The following is an 18,849-nucleotide window of genomic DNA, read 5'->3' as shown; positions in this document are numbered from 1 at the left end:
TTGATCCGGGATGAAATTAATCCTTTGAAAGTGGCCTACTTGTGAAATCATCCCATACTGTAATGTATTACCCCTACACTAAGGCTAGTAACAAGTGTTTTAACCCACTGGATGAGTGCATTCTGACTAGCTAATGGAATAGCACTCCCATTTCTAGTATGTGCTCATGAATTGTTGGCACTGACTGATCTAGAAATGATTATTGCCTGTCTTGGATTTCTGATCAGTGTAATTTGGAGGGAGACAGCTTCATGTACAGAGAAAGAAGAAAATATTTTGGACTGGTTACTTTTAAAAATAAAAAGTGGATATTTGAAGGTGCTCAGAGATGTGGTCAGAAGCACATCAATTACAGGCAGTCCCCGAGTTACACGGATCCGACTTATGTCGGATCCGCAGTTACGAACGGGGCCCTTCCTCTCCCTGGTCTCCAGCAGACCAGGGAGAGGAAGCAAAGCGGCGGAACACGCGGGCAGCGGACAGCCCAGACGCGTCTGGGCTGTCAGCTGGCCGCGTGCTCCGCGGCTTTGCTCTGCTCTGCTCCCCCTCCCCCTGGTCCTCCGCGGCTTTGCTCTGCTCTGCTCCCCCTCCCCCTGGTCTGCAGACCAGGGGGAGGGGGAGCAGAGCAGAGCAAAGCCGCGGAGCCCGAGGGCAGCAGGATAGCCACGGCGCGTCTGGGCTGTCCCGCTGCCCGCGTGTTCCGCCGCTTTGCTCCCCATCCCCCTGGTCTGCAGACCAGGGGGACGGGGAGCAAAGCAGAGCAAAGCCACGGAGCCCGAGGGCAGCAGGATAGCCACGGCGCGTCTGGGCTGTCCCGCTGCCCCCGTGCTCCGCAGCTTTGCTCTGGACGCCTGTGGTACAGCAGCTGGGGCGCTGCCGGTTGGTCCCGTAGCGCCGCACTGGGTGCCACTGGACCAACCCAGCAGCACCCCAGCTGCTCTGCCCCAGGTGTCCCCAAGTCAGCAGCTGCTGAAACTGACCAGTGGCTGACTACAGGAAGCCCCTACCCCGGGCTTCCTGGAATCAGCCGCTGATCAGTTTCAGCAGTAGCTGACTTGGGGATGCCTGGGGTTCTTAAGTTGAATCTGTATGTAAGTCAGAACTGGCGTCCAGATTCAGCCACTGTTGAAACTGATCAGTTTCAGCAGCGGCTGAATCTGGACGCCAGTTCCGACTTACATACAGATTCAACTTAAGAACAAACCTACAGTCCCTATCTTGTACGTAACCCGGGGACTGCCTGTAGTGGTCAAAGGGAAGTTCCCACATGGACATCTCCATGTACGTATTTGTTATGTATATATTAGATTTATATACTGACAATAGTTTAGAAGCATTTGAGCTAATAGTTTTGTTCATGAATGGGAATACTATGAATGAGGTCATGCCAAACAAGGGCCACTACAAATTTACTCCATCACAACCATGTATTGCAAATAGATTTTATAAAAATGCTGATTGGCACAATTTTTTTATATTCCTGAACCTTGAGTACCTAAATAGGATTCTGCCTTGGTTTTCCAGACATGAAGAAGAGCTTTGTGTGAACTTGAAAGTTTGTCTCTCTCATCAACAGAAGCTAGTCCAATAAAAGATATTACCTCACCCTTCTAGTCAAACTAGGGTTATCATTTTTTTCCTGGCAGTTTGCAAAATATCAGAGATTGAAACTGCCCCTGATCGAGAACTAATATAGCAAATGAAACTTTCAATTTTTGTTTCTATCTGATCATGGGCAGTGGTTGAATTGAGCGCTTAGAGAAACTAGCCCCTGATCCAACCTGCCCCTTCTGTCGGAGGCTTTGTCCCAAACCAGAGTTGCTATGCGGCCACTTGCCCCCCATCCAACCCCAGACTGTGTGCCTCAGAATATCGGGCAAGCAGGGTACATCCCTCCCGCCCACCCTCCCCATAGTGGCCAGAAGGAGAGCAGAGCAGCATGGCCTCCTCTCTCAGCCCTGGAGCATCCAACAGGTGTGTGGGCATGTTTCTCCCCCCTTCCCCAGCATGCCAAGCAATGTGCTCCTCATCCCCAACCTCAGAGTCAGAGTGCCAGGCAGTTGGCACCCCACCAGCATGCTGGGCATCTCCCCAGCAACAGGCATCCACTAATAGACTCAGTCCCTGCCTGAGAAGAGCTTGCCTCCTGCAGCACAGAACTGGGAAGCAGAAAGAGTCCTGGCATTAGCAGGGCCATGAAATGCTTTTTGGATAGGCTTAACCTTCCCCTGCTTTCATTACCCTCTGTCCATGTATCTGATCAACATATGGGACAAAGAGAAGACATTTCTGTGGTATCGTGGATTCTAATTAAAACTCAGTTTTTGGGAAATTACCACCGGGATTACTAACATTTCAGTGCAGTTTAGTGGAGCAATTCTCCTTACAAAGGTCAAAAGTTTGAAATAAATGCTGTTTATTCTATGATTTGCAATCTTTTATATGACTGCAGACAAAAGAATTTATTCCACAGTGATTACAGCTATATAATACCAGTGAAAACTTATCTTCAAGATACATAAAAATATTTACAATTTAATAGCTCTCTATCTAAACATAGACACACACACATAATCACAAGAGGTACGTATTTTGCAAACATAAGCAAGAGTTACAGTACTATTATTTATTTTGCACCAACAATGGGCTCAGCACTTTACATCACACACAAATGAAGAGAAAAATGAACTCTTGCTCTGGAGAGTTCACTATCTAAACCCACAGTCCTGCAATGGGATCGGATTAGTTCAATGAGACTTTGTCTAGGCTTTAAGGATCAGGGCCTAACAGAGGAAATACTCCCCTTATGTTCCATGTACTCAGACTGGGCTTATAGTTCACAATTGTTATGGTAGTTAGCACATTAGCATAAACTAACTTTTAAGGATCATGTACATTTAAAAATTGGCCTAAGTTCCTACATGTCTATATTAAAATTGGGGAAGAGAGTTTTACTATAACCTATAACATCCTTCCTTTGTTCCTAAGGTGATACACATTTAAATGTTATTAAGATTAAATTACTGTAAAAGTGAGAATGCAATTCATGGTATGTCTTTATTCAAAAGGAGACAAAAAATCAAAATGTGTTGCAAATACTCAGCAGTGACTGAACATATATATATGCCTTCTAAGATTTCAAGCCATCTACTTTTGAAGTAAATGGCAAAATTCTCACTTACTTCTTTGGGAGCAGGATTGACACCCAGGTTAATATTACTATGACATTTCATTTACTTTATTTACTGTTTTCCCCAAACAAATAAAAACAAAGTAAGAAAAGCATATAACAGCATATTTATTTGTCTAGCATTCCATCTACTTGCATGAAAAACAGGTCGAAATCTGACTGTCACAAAGGGAGACTTGTGAACACTGAAACAGTTGCATTCTATCCAGTGAAAGTGTGGGCAACAGGGAAGCATTCTTATCCCTTAGATCAAGTCTATTAAAAGAATGCTAAAATGAACAGAGTAAGCAGATATTCTGGAGAATTCAGAACTTAAAGTGATTAATTAGACCTTCTTTTGTCTTGAGCAGATTTACTAAGCTTTTTTCAACTTAGACACATTGTTTGTAATTACCAAAATCCCACCTCCATTGGCTGGCCTTAGTTACTTCATGCATGAACAGCAATCTGATTGAGCACCCTTGTTAGGATTTCATTCGTCATTGTAATTAGCCATAATCATAGCCTTCCTGGGTGCATGAGAATGTGCAAACGACCGATTCACAACCCCAACCTATTTGAATATGAATCTTCTCAGTAAGTACCAATAAAATAGTGGAAACAAAGCAGTTTCTCTAGGGAATTTTTGTAAAGCATCCCTGTCTCTAATTCTCTTCCCTTAAAATGTTCCCTTTTCACTATCTGGATTCTGTTTGCTAAAACAAGGGTTACTTAATGAAGACAATGGCTTATTATTTCTTTAAGTGGCACAGCAGGACCCAAGTATTACAGGCCCAGCTCTTTCAGTCTCTGCCAAGGACACAAGGAACAAAGGGGCAAGCAGTTATGTGAGGCAAATAGAACTCTCTGCTTAGGCTACACTAGTTTGTGAACACTGTCTTTAGAATAAGACCCAGGTCTCTGCTATTCTAGAACTCAAAGGAAGGGTCTTTTTCTCCTTCCTGTAAATGACTCACATTATAGAAAAACTCACAGCAGAAACAGCAGGGATTGAAAGCAAAAGGAAAGTGGAGGAGGGGTAACTTAACTGGTACAATCACAAGTACATTCATAGTGAGCCACCTAATGGTGACAAAGCGTTTTCTCCTTTTAATTTCTCAATTACGTTCCTGTGGGAGAACCTTGCAAATAGACACTGGAAGATATCCAAATTTGTCCTGTGCCAAAGCGGAGAGAATTAGGTGAGAAAACATGAATTTTGAAGAACATAGTCCTGGCACTAGTTCCTAGTTAAATTTTTAAATATGTTTAGCAACCTTTTGGATAAGATAATAAGTCTCAGAGGCACATTAAATGTCAGCTATAAAATATTACTCTTTAAATTGTCATGGGTCTCTGGGCTGAAGTAAAAAGATGGTTCACATAATCTTAAAAGAATCATTCTTGAATTATGAATGTAAATTAGAATGTTTTTATAATTTATAGAGAAAGTTGCTGAATATGTGAATACGCTCTGGTATATTTTAAAGTTCTCAATTATATTGCATGCTTTTTTATTAAATTTAATGTTTACTTAATTTTAATTTTTACTTAATAAAATGTTTGTGAATTTAATTTGTGTTCATGCTGATATAAGTTGTCTTAGAACCTCTCATTTTAAATACCATAGGTATACATATGAAGTATTGTACTTAATTTAATTTAATCTATATATTTGAGAAAGTTTGTGCATCTGTCTGTGTGTCTGTCCATCCATGGAGTCCATTTGTTCAAGAACTCTTCCAAACAGTAAGAGCTAGGACCATCAAATTTAGTATGCAATTCCCACTTATAACTGAAAGCAAGATCACGGTTTGATTGTGCCAGGACAATGGAATTTGTGTGGAATGTGATTATTTCTCATCAAATGGAAAGGGAGGGCTGTGAGAGCAGGGACAGCTATACTCACAAATGACCAGAGAAGGGTAGCAAGTGTCCTAGCACCAGGGAGAAGCGACTGGCTAGCAGCATGGCCCCTCGTCACCGCAGCTGCTGGTCAGCTAGCACAACTCCCACTGTCCCAGGCTGCTACCAGGGAACTGCTTCTGGCTGGGTGTGCAGCCCCTGCCACCCCAGACTAACACTAGGGAGAAGATGATGGATAGGCTGCATGGCCCCTCCCTGCTTCCCAGGGACTGGCTCTGGGGAGAAGCTAGCAGATGGGTTGCATGGCTTTCTTTCTCCCCCCACCCCTCCCGCGGCACCTCCCCAAGGCCAGCCCCAGGGAGAAGCTGGTGGATAGGCTGCATGCCTACTCCCTTGTCCCGGGGCAGCACCAGGGAGAAAATAGCAGGCACTCCCACCCCCTGCCCTGAGCCCTCATTCCCTCTCCTGAACCTGCTCCCACCTCTCAACCTCTTGCTTGCCCTGAATCCTGCACTCTCACCCCCAACCTGAGCCTCTCATCACACCCAACCCTGACTCCTGCACCCCCACACTCCCAGCCCTCTGCACTGAACCCTACCCATCCCCAAGCTTCTGCCTTGACTCCTGCAACTCCTCACATTCCTAGCCCCCTTCCCTGAAGGACTTGAACAATATTGGGTAAAAATCATAGAATCATAGAATACTAGAACTGGAAGGGTCATCAAGAAATCATCAAGTCCAGTCCCCTGCCCTTACGGAAGGACCAAGCACCATCTAGATCATCCCTGACAGGTGTCTGTCTAATCTGCTCTTAAATATCTCCAGAGATGGAGATTCCACAACGTCCCTAATAGAAAATACTACAGTCAAAATGATAATTCAAACAAAAACAATTTAAGTGAGTCTAAACCCATGGTACTGGGCACAGTTCCCGAAGTAGATAGACACAACATTCTTACCAAGCTACTCTGAGGCCTACGTATTGCATACCTTTATAGAAGCCAAATGCCAAACTTTTAACAGTTTGCGAGAAGTGAATGCTCTGTAGAGTTATGTATTCAGCACAATCCATTTTTTTCTTGTTAGTTTTTAAAGTTTAAATTTTTTTAAAGTGTTTTAAAAGTTACAGTATTTTACATCTAATAAAAGGTGAGAATCAAAAGCATTTGGCCGACTTAAAGAAACTGATCTGAAACTTCTTTGTTATCCTCTTTTAACCCATTATTATAGTTTGAATACATATTGTTTTCTCATTTGGCTTTAAAATATTTTAAACCCACTATAAGTCTGGGTTATAATAACTAGAAATATAGAGTCAAATTATGCCTGTCTCTGAATTAGACTAACAAAATGGGGTGAGAACTCAAAGGCCTTGTACAGTCACACAGGAAGAAGCCAACTAGTTAATGGTTAATTTGTGCCTGGGCTTGTCAAGCTGAGCCCCAATACCTCCAGGCTTGGCAGTTCATAGCCTTGGCCCCTCTAGGTTTGCTGTTATGAAATTTTTTAAAAAATGGCTTGAGCCCTGGCATCTAATTACTTTAACCCCAGCACCTCTTTCATTACAAATGAAGCACTGCAACTAGTGCTCATGAAAATGCTCTCATGTCATTAGCTCTTCAGAGCTTGCTTTATTCCCTACTCACCTTCACTTATGGCAGATAGAGAAGAAATACACTGTATGGAATGAGGTAAGTCTTGTTCCTTCTCAGTTTCCTCTCTACCTCCAGACCAGCTCATTTCTAACACAGTTGTGCATCATATTTCTCATACAGATAAACACTAAAATGAAATTCTAGTGAACTTAACTATGCATATGTGCCAGTGGAAATTAAAGAAATCATCTTTAAAAGTTTGATGGTAAATTGCAAAAGTAGTTTCAGACTTGTGCTTCTGATTATTTGCACAAACACTTATGACAATGCATAAAATGCCAACCCAAACACATGCCTATAAAATTTGTATATTATGCTATAATATTTGTTTCTAAATGTATGTATTCTCGAGTGTTACCCATCTGGGTCTGTGAGTGAGGACAGGAGGGAGATGAGGTCAGAAACCCCTGGAGCTCCACTGTGATGCAAAGCTTAATCAGCAGAGCAAGGAAATACCAAGCATCTGTCAGACTTTCCAGATCATGTAAAAGGAAACACAAACTAACAGCCAAGAGCAGTGCTCCGGTGATATATAATATTTGGTATAGCTGGTGAAGTGTATTTTGTCTCCTTCTGGAGCTAGAATACTTTTGGTCACATACGCCTCAGAATAACAGCATCTGATCCAAATAGACACAGAGGGGAGGAGGGGTTAAAACTAGATACACTGAAATCTACATGAATTTTATGACTGACTTCAATTATACCACAAGTAGGACTTCCCTTGCTATTTGACCTCTTAAAATAAGACTAGTAGGCTCTGTAGATACACCCAAAATGTCTTACCAAACTCTACCCCTCATTTTTTTCCTCACCCTTTTTGTTTTTTTCCTTATGCCCTATGAAAGATGGAATCTCTTTTGAGTATGATGCTCTCTAATGTACTGAGGATCACTTTGTCCAAATGGAGCATAAATAAGGCTTAACTGACAAGGCTGCTAATTCCATTACTCTCCAACTGAAAGAAATGGCCACTAGAAGTCAGGAAGCCAAGAAGTGCTGAGCTCAGTATTTTGAAGGGATATTCATGATTAGCCTCAATACTAGTTAAGGATCAATGTCAGAGATTAGAATACTTTTATACATTGATTTTCTCTGTTACTTTCAGAAATCTTGCCAAATGAGGATGAGGTGGATACAATCCTTCTGTCTATAAGCAGACATCTAAACTGAGTAATGATTTATGTCTCTTCAGGAAGCTCTCTCTGAAATCTATGATCATGCCAAACTGAAGAAGCTGCAATGTGGAAGCAAGTTCATATCTAGTGTAGGCAGCTGTTCAGGGCTCAGAACTGGCAGGGGCACACAACTGGGGCAGTATGCAGGATAAGGCCCAGTAGCTTCAGCCTTCCCCCTGCAAGATTGGCCCCCAAAACACTCAGGACGCTCAGTGTCCACCCTCTTGTCAGGATTGTGGACCCAGTAACCCTGACCAAAGCGGTCTGTCCCTGTGATAATAGGATTGCTGCAGGATGGCAGGCGGGTATGGCACTACACACTTACCAGCTGTTTGGCTGATACTGAGCATGCTCACATGAACTGAACATGCATAATAACATCTGTTGAAACTGCTGCCCCACTGGGAATTAAAATCTGTTGCTGTTCATAGGATGAGGATGAAGGGGGCAAATCAAATGAGAGCAGGCAAGGTCTGAGCAGGTGTGGAAACTTACTTCATAGGAGTGTCAAACCGCTGGAGACAGTGTAAGAAGGGACCAATGGGTAAAATCAGGGATGAGGAATAGGACTAGGGTTGCCAGATGATTTCAACAGAAATACCAAACACACTTGACATTACATCACAATCTACATTACATCTTATTTTAAAAATACCGGACATTTATATTTTCTCAATTTGTTTCCTGAACAGAAAGCTCAAATACTGGACTGTCCAGTTCAAAACCAGACACCTGGCAACCCTAAATAGGACACAGCTTAGAGACTGGGGTGGGGGACTGCCAGAAGGTGGCAGAGGACAAAACCCTGACACAGAGGGGCAACAGTTACTCTGCACAGTATTTACAAAAATAAGGATAGGACAGAGGAGCATTTTTATTTTCCCTCCCACACAAACCTATGTCTCGGCACCTGCTTCCCAGGATTTTGTTCTTAAAAAAGCATAGACATCCCAATGCCTACAGAAGGCAGTTCTTTTCTTATATAATGTACTTAGCTGGTACAAGAGACTTGATTCATTTAAATCATTTTTCTGGGGTGGGGTGGGACTGGGCATGAGGGGTTCAGTATGTAGGCTTCCCTGGGGAGATAGGACTACCTCAGCCCTCTCTCACTGCAGCAGCTTGGGTCCAATGAGAAGTGCCTGATTATGGCTACTGTAGCTGCAGCAGTCACAGCCAGGGGCAGAAGTGCATATTCCCTGGCTGGGGGGAGACAGACACACAAACTCTCTCAAATGTATAATATACAGTTGTCTCTTTCTCCACCACACCTCCTGACCACCGAATAGGGTTATAGCTGTCCTGGTTCCCATCTCTGCTCCCTTGATGCCCCCCTGTGGCCATTCTTCAGTATAACTGTCCCTCTCTCCCTCCCTTTCTAGATCATGAGAAACAATTGAATTCCAGGCACATCCTATTCTCCTGGCACAACCAAACCCTTTCCTTGCATTAAATTATGATAAGAGGAAGCTGCATTTGGTGCATCCTATCTCTTACCATTTAGGAAGAGTCCTTGAACAAACAGACTCACAGTTAGACAGATACACAGACAGATGCACAAACTCTCTCAAATATATAGTAGATAACAATTAATCATTCCAAATGTTTATAAGTAAAGAGATGCCAGAAGTTTTAGCAGTGAAATCTATATTTCTGGCATAGTACTTTCTATGCTTTTACTGTGATTTTTAATTTGGAATTTTAATTATATGGTTCTTTTTATAGTATAAATTTATTCAGTTTGGATTGTGTGACTGACTGATTTCCTAGGCTTGTGTCTACATTTCTTCATTTTCATTCGATCCATTAATGGGGATTGCTGTTCCTCAATAGTTTTTGTGCCTCTCAATCCAGCCTTTTGTTTATTTCACATCACTGCTTGTGTGTAGAACTTGATTCCAAAATATTCATGAAGATCAGTATACTATCTCAGATTAAATATTTTTCAAAGAGAAAATTCTCAATGACAAAAATTTACTATAATTTTTACTGAACATAAGATCCTATCTAACCCAGTGTCCTATCTTCTGGCAGACGACAGTGCCAGGTGCTGCTGGGGGAATGAACATTGCAGCCACTCATTGAGTGATTCTGTTGTCCACTCCCAGGTTCTGGCAGTCAGAGTCTAGGATATGGATTCCCATACCATGGGATTTCATCTCTGACCAAGCCATTGATTGACCTAATCCTCCAGGAATTTATCTAATTCTTTTGTGAACTCATTTATAGTTTTGCCTTTCACAACATAATACACACACATCTACAACACCAACATTGCCTGAAACACACAAATTCAAAAATCATTATACAGCCCCAAGTCATGATTTTTTTTAAGAAAGAAAGAAATTATATCAATTTTTGTTTGTCTTCTTGTTCCTAAACCTTTAGAGTTCAGAAGACCCAGTAGGACAAAAGTATGAGCTTAATCCCTGAATGAATCTTGACCTAACCTCTTACAAACAATTCATATACCTAAGGTCATATCTACATTACACACATCTCTTAATTCAAGTTACATCAGCATACAGTCAAGGCAGTAACTATGTCACTTGTGTGCACACCTAGTGGGCTCCTTGTGTTCGTAATGAGTGAATTCATCAGGAATGCTTATACTGATTCAAAGTGTGGAGCACCATAGGTATGTATCAACCATCTATCATAATTTGTGACCTCTCACCTTTGGCAACCTTGGGTTCTTTGATAGCAAATTGTGATGGATGATTGATGCTCTGTGCTAGAAGCATATGCTGATTTCATCTGAATATTCAGCTCTTCTCACATAGCTATGTCCAGTAGACACACTGCCACATTCATGCTTTGTGTCTTTGTTCCTGTGTGACCAAGGGGTAGGTATAGACTACAGAGCTTTTCTGGATACTGGAGGTATCCCAGAAAAGCTCTGCTGCATCCAAGGAATGTGTCTGCTTTTCCGAAATTTTTTTTGGAAAAGCAGACATGTTTTTTCGGCATCCCTGTAAACCTTGGAAGAAGGGATGTTCCGAAAGAGGGGTTTTTTTTCCCCGACCATGTAGATGGGCCAAATGTTGGGAAAGCCTGTTTCAGAAGAAAAGCAGAAAAATATATGCAAATAGCGGTTTGCAATCTGTGTATCTTCTTCCACCTTTTCTTTGTAATGTAGACATGGCCCAAGTCCTGAAAAAGTTGTAGCTGAAGTGGCAGGTGTGTTGCAAGGCATCATCTCATTAAACTATATACTCCTGAACCAGTAAAAGGTCACTCCTAGTACAATTATTTGCTTCCTGTTCATTTTCTGCGTTGGATAATATTCAACGTGTATCAACTCCGGTGACATTGCATCCACTGCAGCTGCCCTGTGGTCTCATTCCTTGAGTAGGTCTCATGCAAGTGACTGCTCCAGGATGCTAAATTTTGAAGTTATCAGATGAAACGTGGCTGCAGTGACAAGGCACCTACTCAAGTTAGGCATTCAAGCACAATCCTACCCATCCCTGTGTATATGTATGTGGCAGCACAAGCAGAAGCTTGGGCTGACTACCTGAATACAGTCCCACAGCAACCTCAGGTTGTTAGCTCAAGCTGTTCCCTGCACTGAGAGAGCCACATTATTTTTAGAAAAAATGAGTCCTGTGGTACTTACAGGACTCTTCATTATTTTTAGAGTACTAGCCAAAGCAGAGCTAGCACATATCTGTCCACGCAACTGAGAATAATGTCTCCCAAATGCTGTTTAGTCTCCTTAGGCAGACAATGGTTTTCAACACTACTATGACATGCCTTCTCAGTACACTTTTGACAGTGGAAGTGGACTCTCCTTAGCTCAAAGAGGTTTGTGCTGTTTTTCTTTTCTCTTCAAGATAAAAGTATAAACAGACCTAGCACAACATGTGCTTCTTAGTCTGAGGTCTAGATAGTTTTGGTGGAAGAACCACTTTCTAAAATCCTCAAAATTGACAACCGAAGGGAATTTATTATTTATTTTAATGTTTGGGATTTTGTCCTCCATTCTGGAACAATTTTTTGACCAACTGGTACACAGAAAGTATTGTAAGTTCCAGTTCCTCCTGGTAGCATACATAATATTTTGATAAAGCTGAAAGAATAACAAGTGAAGAAAAACCTGCAGACATTACACGAAATATATTTGTTTAAAAATATAGAACTTCAATTATTTGAATTTCTTCTGCATATACTATTTTAAATATGCAAATATGCATTTTATTATGAGCTTTTTAAATGTACAGTCAACATAACACTGTTTTATTAGACTATTAACAGCATGATACATAGAAGATCTTTGAAATACTGAGTGAAATTCACCTTCCCACATAGTCAATTCCATCTCCCAAACCAGTGCTCAGACTCATACAGTATTAAAAGATTTTTCTTAACCTCATTTTAATAAATATCATGGTAAACTCTTGAACTATCAGAGAAAAAAAACACTTAAGAGTTGCATCTTGCTGAGACAGTGTGTTAAAATGGTTCTTCCTATACTCTGAGCCAAACTTAACCTACCATGATAAAATAGTGGTCTCAAGGATGATGTTTCAAGTCTCCTTCCCTATAAATATCCTGATTTCTTCTTTGAATTGTATTTGTATGAATACTGGGATACTGTAAAATTAAATGTTTCAGATGTTGTTTAAAATTGTGATAAAGACTATTAAACTTGAATAAACTTTTGATAACTACACTCTTGATTGTTTCCCCACATTTGTTACATAGCCCAGTTAATTGGCAACATGAAAACTCTTGTGTAAAATAGTACAGAAACATTACACACAGCTTTCTGAAAATTCAAAATATACATTATATAAGTCTAGGATAGTAACATAAGTAGTATCTCATCCAGAAAACCTGCTTTTCTCCCACTAATCCATATCCCTAGGCAGGTCCAGCTTTAAGGCAAGGCAAGCAAAGCAGTTGCCTTGGGCCCCATGCTTTCATGGCCTTGCGCTGCCCAGTGCCTGCCCCCCGCCCGCCCAGCTGCTTGCTCACTGCCCTGGCTGGGAGCCACTCGGCTGCGCGGTGCAGGCAACCACAGCATACCGCCTTGGGCTTCGCAAATTCTTTGGCCAGGCCTGTCCCTAAGACTTCATTCCAAAACTCAGACATCCTTCTTGGCTACACAGATATAGCATTTATGCGAGTTCTCTTTTATTGGTGTGTGGTTTAGGGAAGAAGACCAGAAGGAAGATACCCTGGTTCATGTGAAAGTTTGACACCACCTTAGGGAGAAACACAGGGTGTGGGTGTAGCTAAACCTTATCTTTAAAGAAGATGGTGTAGGGGGTTCTGTCATTATTGCCCTGAGTTTGGATACCCTTCTAACCAAGGTGATTGCCACCAGAAAGGCCACCTTCCAGGAGAGGTCGAGTAAAAAAACATGTTATTGTGGGCTCAAGTTAAAGGCCACATGAGGGTACAACCTGTCTAGTCCTTTGATGATGCAGTTTACTAAAGAGTTATCAAAGAAAGATCTTCTTGGGGCCCTGGGTGAAAGGGGGAAATGGCCATGAGGTGACCTCTGACTGAGGACGTGGTCACCCCTGTTATTTCAAATTAAGCAAATAGTTGAAGATAGTGGAGATTTAAGTCTGCAGCAGATAGAAAAGCATTTCCACTTGGCCTGATAAGTAGCTTGGGTAGAAGGCTTCCTACTTTGTAGTAGAACCTCTTGAACCAACTCAGTACATTGGTTCTCAGTCCAGGTAAACCAAGGAGCTTCCAAGCCATCAGCTGGAGGGATTCCAGACTGTACACCTGTGAGAGCCATGACTTCAGGGGATGTAGCTGTAGCCTGGTATACTGCACTACATATGTTCATGCAGCCATGCGCTCCAGAAGTCTCATGTAGTTCCTGGTTCTCATAGTGGGAAATAGCCAAAGACACTCAACTATATCCTTTAGGGCCTGCAAGCAGGGCTTCAGGGGGAACACTCTAGCCTGCAACTCATCTAGAAGGGCCCCTATAAACTCGATTCTCTGTGTGGATGCTAGAGTACATTTGACCTTATTTAACATGAGGCACAGATTGAGGAATGTGGTTCAAGTGAAAGCTACATATTCTGTTCCTGCAACCTGGCCTTGATGAGCCAGTGGTCCAGGTATAGGAACACCTAAACCTGACATTTCCAGAAGAAGGTAGCTACAACCATCATATACTTCAAAAGTATATGAGGGGCTGTTCAGAGTCTGAAGGGGAGCATCACAAACTGCTAATGGTAGGGACTGACCAGGAACCTGAGAAAATGCCTGTGAGCTGGAAAGATCGAGACATGAAAGAATGCATCCTTTAAAATTGAGGGTGGCGTACCAGTCCTCTGGTCCTAGGAAGGGGATAATGGAGGCCAAGTTTACCATGCAGAATCTCACTTTCTTTATAAATGCATTGAGGGCACATAGATCTGGAATGGGTCAGAGCCTGACTTTGGGGATTAGGAAATATTGGGAGTAGAACCACTTGCCCCTGAACTCTGAAAGAACCTCCTCAATAACCCCCAGGGCAAGTAACAACTGCTGGAGGAGCTTCTTGTGAGAAGGGTCCCTGAAGAGGGATGGGGAAAGCAGTTGGGAGGGAACAGAACTAGCTGGAGTATCTCACCTCCACCATGTGAAGAACCCAGCAGTCTGATGTGATCTTGGCCCAACAACAGAAGAAATGGGATAAACAGTTCACAAAGGGGATCTGAGATGTGGACTGGTGTTCCATCCTCAAGCACACATTCAAAAGCCAGAGTTTAGGCCCGGACTGGAAGAGAATCTAGGGTATGTCTACACTACAAAGTTAGTTCGAACTAACGGACGTTAGTTCGAACTAACTTTAATAGGTGCTACACTAGCGCTCCGCTAGTTCGAATTTGAATCGAACTAGCGGAGCGCTTAGTTCGAACTAGGTAAACCTCATTTTACGAGGACTAACGCCTAGTTCGAACTAGCTAGTTCGAACTAAGGGCTGTGTAGCCCTTTAGTTCGAACTAGTGGGAGGCTAGCCCTCCCCAGGTTTCCCTGGTGGCCACTCTGGCCAACACCAGGGAAACTCTATGCCCCCCTCCCGGCCCCGGACCCCTTAAAGGGGCACGGGCTGGCTACGGTGCCCGTGCCAGGTGCAAGCCTGCCAGCACCCAGCTAGCAGACCCTGCACCTGGCACGGCACAGAGCCACCCATCCGATGCCCCCCAGCCCACCCCCTCTTCCCGGGACCAGGCTGGCGGCTCCCGGGAGCTTGCCCTGGACCGCAAGAGGCGGGCACCTTCCTGGGCTAGTGCGGACATCGTGGACCTCGTCCACGATCTCCGCACTAGGCACAGGAAAGTGGCCGTCTAGGGCAGGAGAGCTGCCAGCCTGGCCACCCAGGACCAGGTGTGCATGAAAATCAAGGGGGTCCACTGAGACCCCCGACACTGAGCCCTGAGCTTACAATGGCCGTACTGGGTCAGACCAAAGGTCCATCTAGCCCAGTAGCCTGTCTGCCGACAGCGGCCAACCCTAGGGACCCTGGAGGGGATGGACCGAAGACAATGACCAAGCCATTTGTCTCGTGCCATCCCTCTCCAGCCTTCCACAAACTTTGGGCAGGGACACCACTCCTACCCTCTGGCTAATAGGACTCCATGGACCCAACCTCCATCACTTTATCTCACTTCCCTTTAAACTCTGTTCTAGTTGTAGCCTTCACAGCCTCCTGCAGCAAGGAGTTCCACAGGTTAACTATTTGCTTTGTGAAGAACAACAACTTTCTCTTACTAGTTTGAAGCCTGCTACCCATTCCTTTCCTTTGGTGTCCTCTAGTCCTTCTTTATGGGAACTCAGGAAGAACTTTTCTGAATGCACCCTCTCCACCCCACCCCTGCTTTTAGAGACCTCTATCCTGTCCCCCCTCCGTCTCCTCTTTTCTAAGATGAACAGTCCCAGTCTCTGTAGCCTTTCTTCATCTGGGACCTGTTCCCAACCCCTGATCATGTTAGTTGCCCTCCCCTCTCCCAGCCTTTCTCTTCCCCTCTCCCACCTCCTTTTCCCAGTCTCCCCCAGTTTTTTTCAATAAAGACAGAGTCAATGTTGGAAGAAACGTTATCTTTATTTTGTACATCAATAAGAAGGGGGGCTAGGGAAGGGTAAGTGGAAGGAGGTGAGGGAGGAATGGGGTACGAGCCCCCGATGGGGAGGACTGGGCTGGCTCTGCGGGCTTCTGGGGGTGGAAGCTCTCCTGCAGCCCCCCAATTACTCCCTCTCCCCAGATGGCAGCCTGCGGCAAGTGCAGCCGGGCTGATGGCCGAGTGGTGTGATGTGCCCAGTGTGGGCACTCAGGGCACTCCAAGCCAGAACTTCTTTGCAAGCGGGGCACCCCTTAGAACTGTGTGTCCGGGGTGGGGGTCGGGACCCTTTAAGCGCAGCCCTCGGCTAGCCTGAGACAGCATCTCCATGCTCTAAGTCCTCCTTTTATGCCCTGCCGGCACTGCTTCCGGCCATCCTTAAGCCCTGTTCAGAGTCCACTCAATGTGGACTTACTAGTTCGAACTAGCAAAACGCTAGTTCAAACTAGTTTTTAGTTCTAGATGCGTTAGTTCGAACTAGCTTAGTTCGAATTAACTAATTCGAACTAAGTTAGTTCGAACTAGCGCTGTAGTGTAGACGTACCCCTAGAGTGCCTCCATCTGCTGACATTGTTGTTCCTTCTCTCTTGCCTACTAAAGTCTTGGTATGAGCTTCCAGGGTAAGGACACGACGGGGGTTGGGACTTGATGGGTCTCCTTTGATGAGAGGGGGTATGGATCTAGGGACTTGAGAGTCTCTCTGGAGTCTCTGAAACTATAGAGCCTCATGTCTGTTTGCTCCGCAAACAGGGCCACACAGTCAAAGGGAAGGACCTGGATGGTGTTCTGGACCTCTGCCAGAAAACCCCCAAAATGCAACCTGGAACTCCTATGCATAGTCATGGTAGTTGCCATCATATGGGTTGCAGAGTCCACTCAGTCCAGAGCAGCCTGGAGAGATAAGCAAACAATTACCTTGCCCCACCCTGTGGATTGCAGAGAACTCCATATGGGCATCAGAGGGGAGCAACTCTTGGAACTTGGCTAAGGATGTCCAGGAATTGTAATACTATCGATGAAGAGCCCAGTAACTGTGAGGCCACGGCTGGTACCAGTGCAGTGCTGCAGCAGACAATGTCATACATAGAGCCAGAGCTTCTACTGAAGTCTCTGAGAAATGTAGAACCAGGGATCTGGAGGACAGGCCTGGCTGGGTCAGCTCTATCAGGTCCCTTACTGCCTCAGAGTTGTCCAGCATAGAAGGGAGGCCTAAGTATTCAGTTCCCATGTCCCCTGGTCCCAGAAACTCTATCCGCACCAGACTCAACAACTCCTCAGGAATGGCCAGAGTCAATGGTTGCAAAACAGGTGCAGCAGGCTTGGGGTGACCTAAGTGAGAATGCACCGCACTGACATGCCGAGTCAGAGAGCACCTGCTTTCCTCTCTATTCTTCTTGTGTGCCACTGGTGATTTGGAACGGTGCAGTACACTTGCACTTGGCCTCGGTGCCGGGGATTAGCGGTGTTCTCTGGCATCATCCGTCTTCAATGTCAAAGAGTCCCACACTGATGCTGTTGCACTGCACACAGAGGCTGCTGGGGCTGCCTCTAGTGCTGGTTGTAGATGAAGTGCTGCCTCGATTAGGAGTTTCAGGTTAGAGTCCCTCCCTCATCCAGGGCTTAAAGCTCCTACAGATTTTACAACTGTCCATTTGGTGACCTCTCCCAAGCACTTATGGCAGGAGTCACGAGGCACACCATGTGGCACTGGCTTCAAGCATTTGTCTCAGGGCTTAAAGCCCTGGGAATGAGGTATGCTCTGGTCTGGCGAAATGGGAATGGGAGGGAAGAACCCCTACTACAGCAACACTAAGTAGGAGAACTATATACAAGTTTAAATTAAATGAAATGAACACTTTGGGTATGTCTACACTACAGCGCTAATTCGAACGAACTTAGTTCGAATTAGTTAATTCGAACTAAGCTAATTCGAACTAATGCGTCTAGAACTAAAAACTAGTTCGAATTAGCATTTTGCTAATTCGAACTAGCATGTCCACATTAAGTGGACCCTGAACCAGGCTTAAGGATGGCCGGAACCAGTGCCGGCAGGGCATCAGAGGAGGACTTAGAGCGTGGAGATGCTGTCTCAGGCTAGCCGAGGGCTGCGCTTAAAGGGACCCGACCCCCAGCCCGGACAGACAGTTCTCAGGGGTGCCCCGCTTGCAAAGCAGTCCTGGCTTGGAGTGCCCGGAGTGCCCACACTGGGCACATCACAGCACTCGGCCATCAGACCGGCTGCACTTGCCGCAGGCTGCCATCTGGGGAGAGGGGGCAATTGGGGGGCTGCAGGAGAGCTTCCACCCCCAGAAGCCCGCAGAGCCAGCCCAGTCCTCCCCATCGGGGGCTCGTACCCCATTCCTCCTTCACCTCCTTCCACTTACCCTTCCCTAGCCCCCCTTCCTGATGTACAAAATAAAGGACAATTGTGGTTAAAAATGGAATCTGTCTTTATTGAACAAAACTGGGGGACACTGGGAAAAGGAGGTGGGAGAGGGGAAGAGAGAGGGTGGGAGAGGGGAGGGCAACTACAATGATCAGGGGTTGGGAACAGGTCCCATATGAAGAGAGGCTAAAGAGACTGGGACTTTTCATCTTAGAAAAGAGGAGACGGAAGGGGGACAGGATAGAGGTCTCTAAAAGCAGGAGTTGGGTGGAGAGGGTGCATCAAGAAAAGTTCTTCATTAGTTCCCATAAAGAAGGACTAGAGGACACCAAAGGAAAGGAATGGGTAGCAGGCTTCAAACTAGTAACAGAAAGTTCTTCTTCACAAAGCAAAGAGTCAACCTGTGGAACTCCTTGCTGCAAGAGGCTGTGAAGGCTAGAACTGGAACAGAGTTTAAAGGGACGTGAGATCAAGTCATGGAGGTGGAGTCCATGGAGTGCTATTAGCCAGGGGGTAGGAG

The 18,849-nt window shown here is 44.6% G+C and overlaps 1 protein-coding gene and 1 long non-coding RNA gene across 6 annotated transcripts in view; one reads left to right on the top strand and one right to left on the bottom strand.

Moving 5' to 3' along the window:
- Positions 1 to 18,849, bottom strand: part of PACRG (parkin coregulated) — a 486,879-nt gene that overhangs the window by 290,591 nt on the left and 177,439 nt on the right. The gene's annotated exons all lie outside the window — the stretch shown is intronic.
- The window catches only part of LOC106731451 (uncharacterized), a 126,431-nt gene that overhangs the window by 83,146 nt on the left and 24,436 nt on the right, over positions 1 to 18,849 (top strand). The gene's annotated exons all lie outside the window — the stretch shown is intronic.

The sequence above is a fragment of the Pelodiscus sinensis genome, chromosome 3 (genome assembly GCF_049634645.1).
Source record: "Pelodiscus sinensis isolate JC-2024 chromosome 3, ASM4963464v1, whole genome shotgun sequence".
NCBI classification, from domain to species: domain Eukaryota; kingdom Metazoa; phylum Chordata; order Testudines; family Trionychidae; genus Pelodiscus; species Pelodiscus sinensis.
Note: the sequence above shows the minus strand (reverse complement) of the source record. Positions and strands in the feature narration are given on the sequence as shown.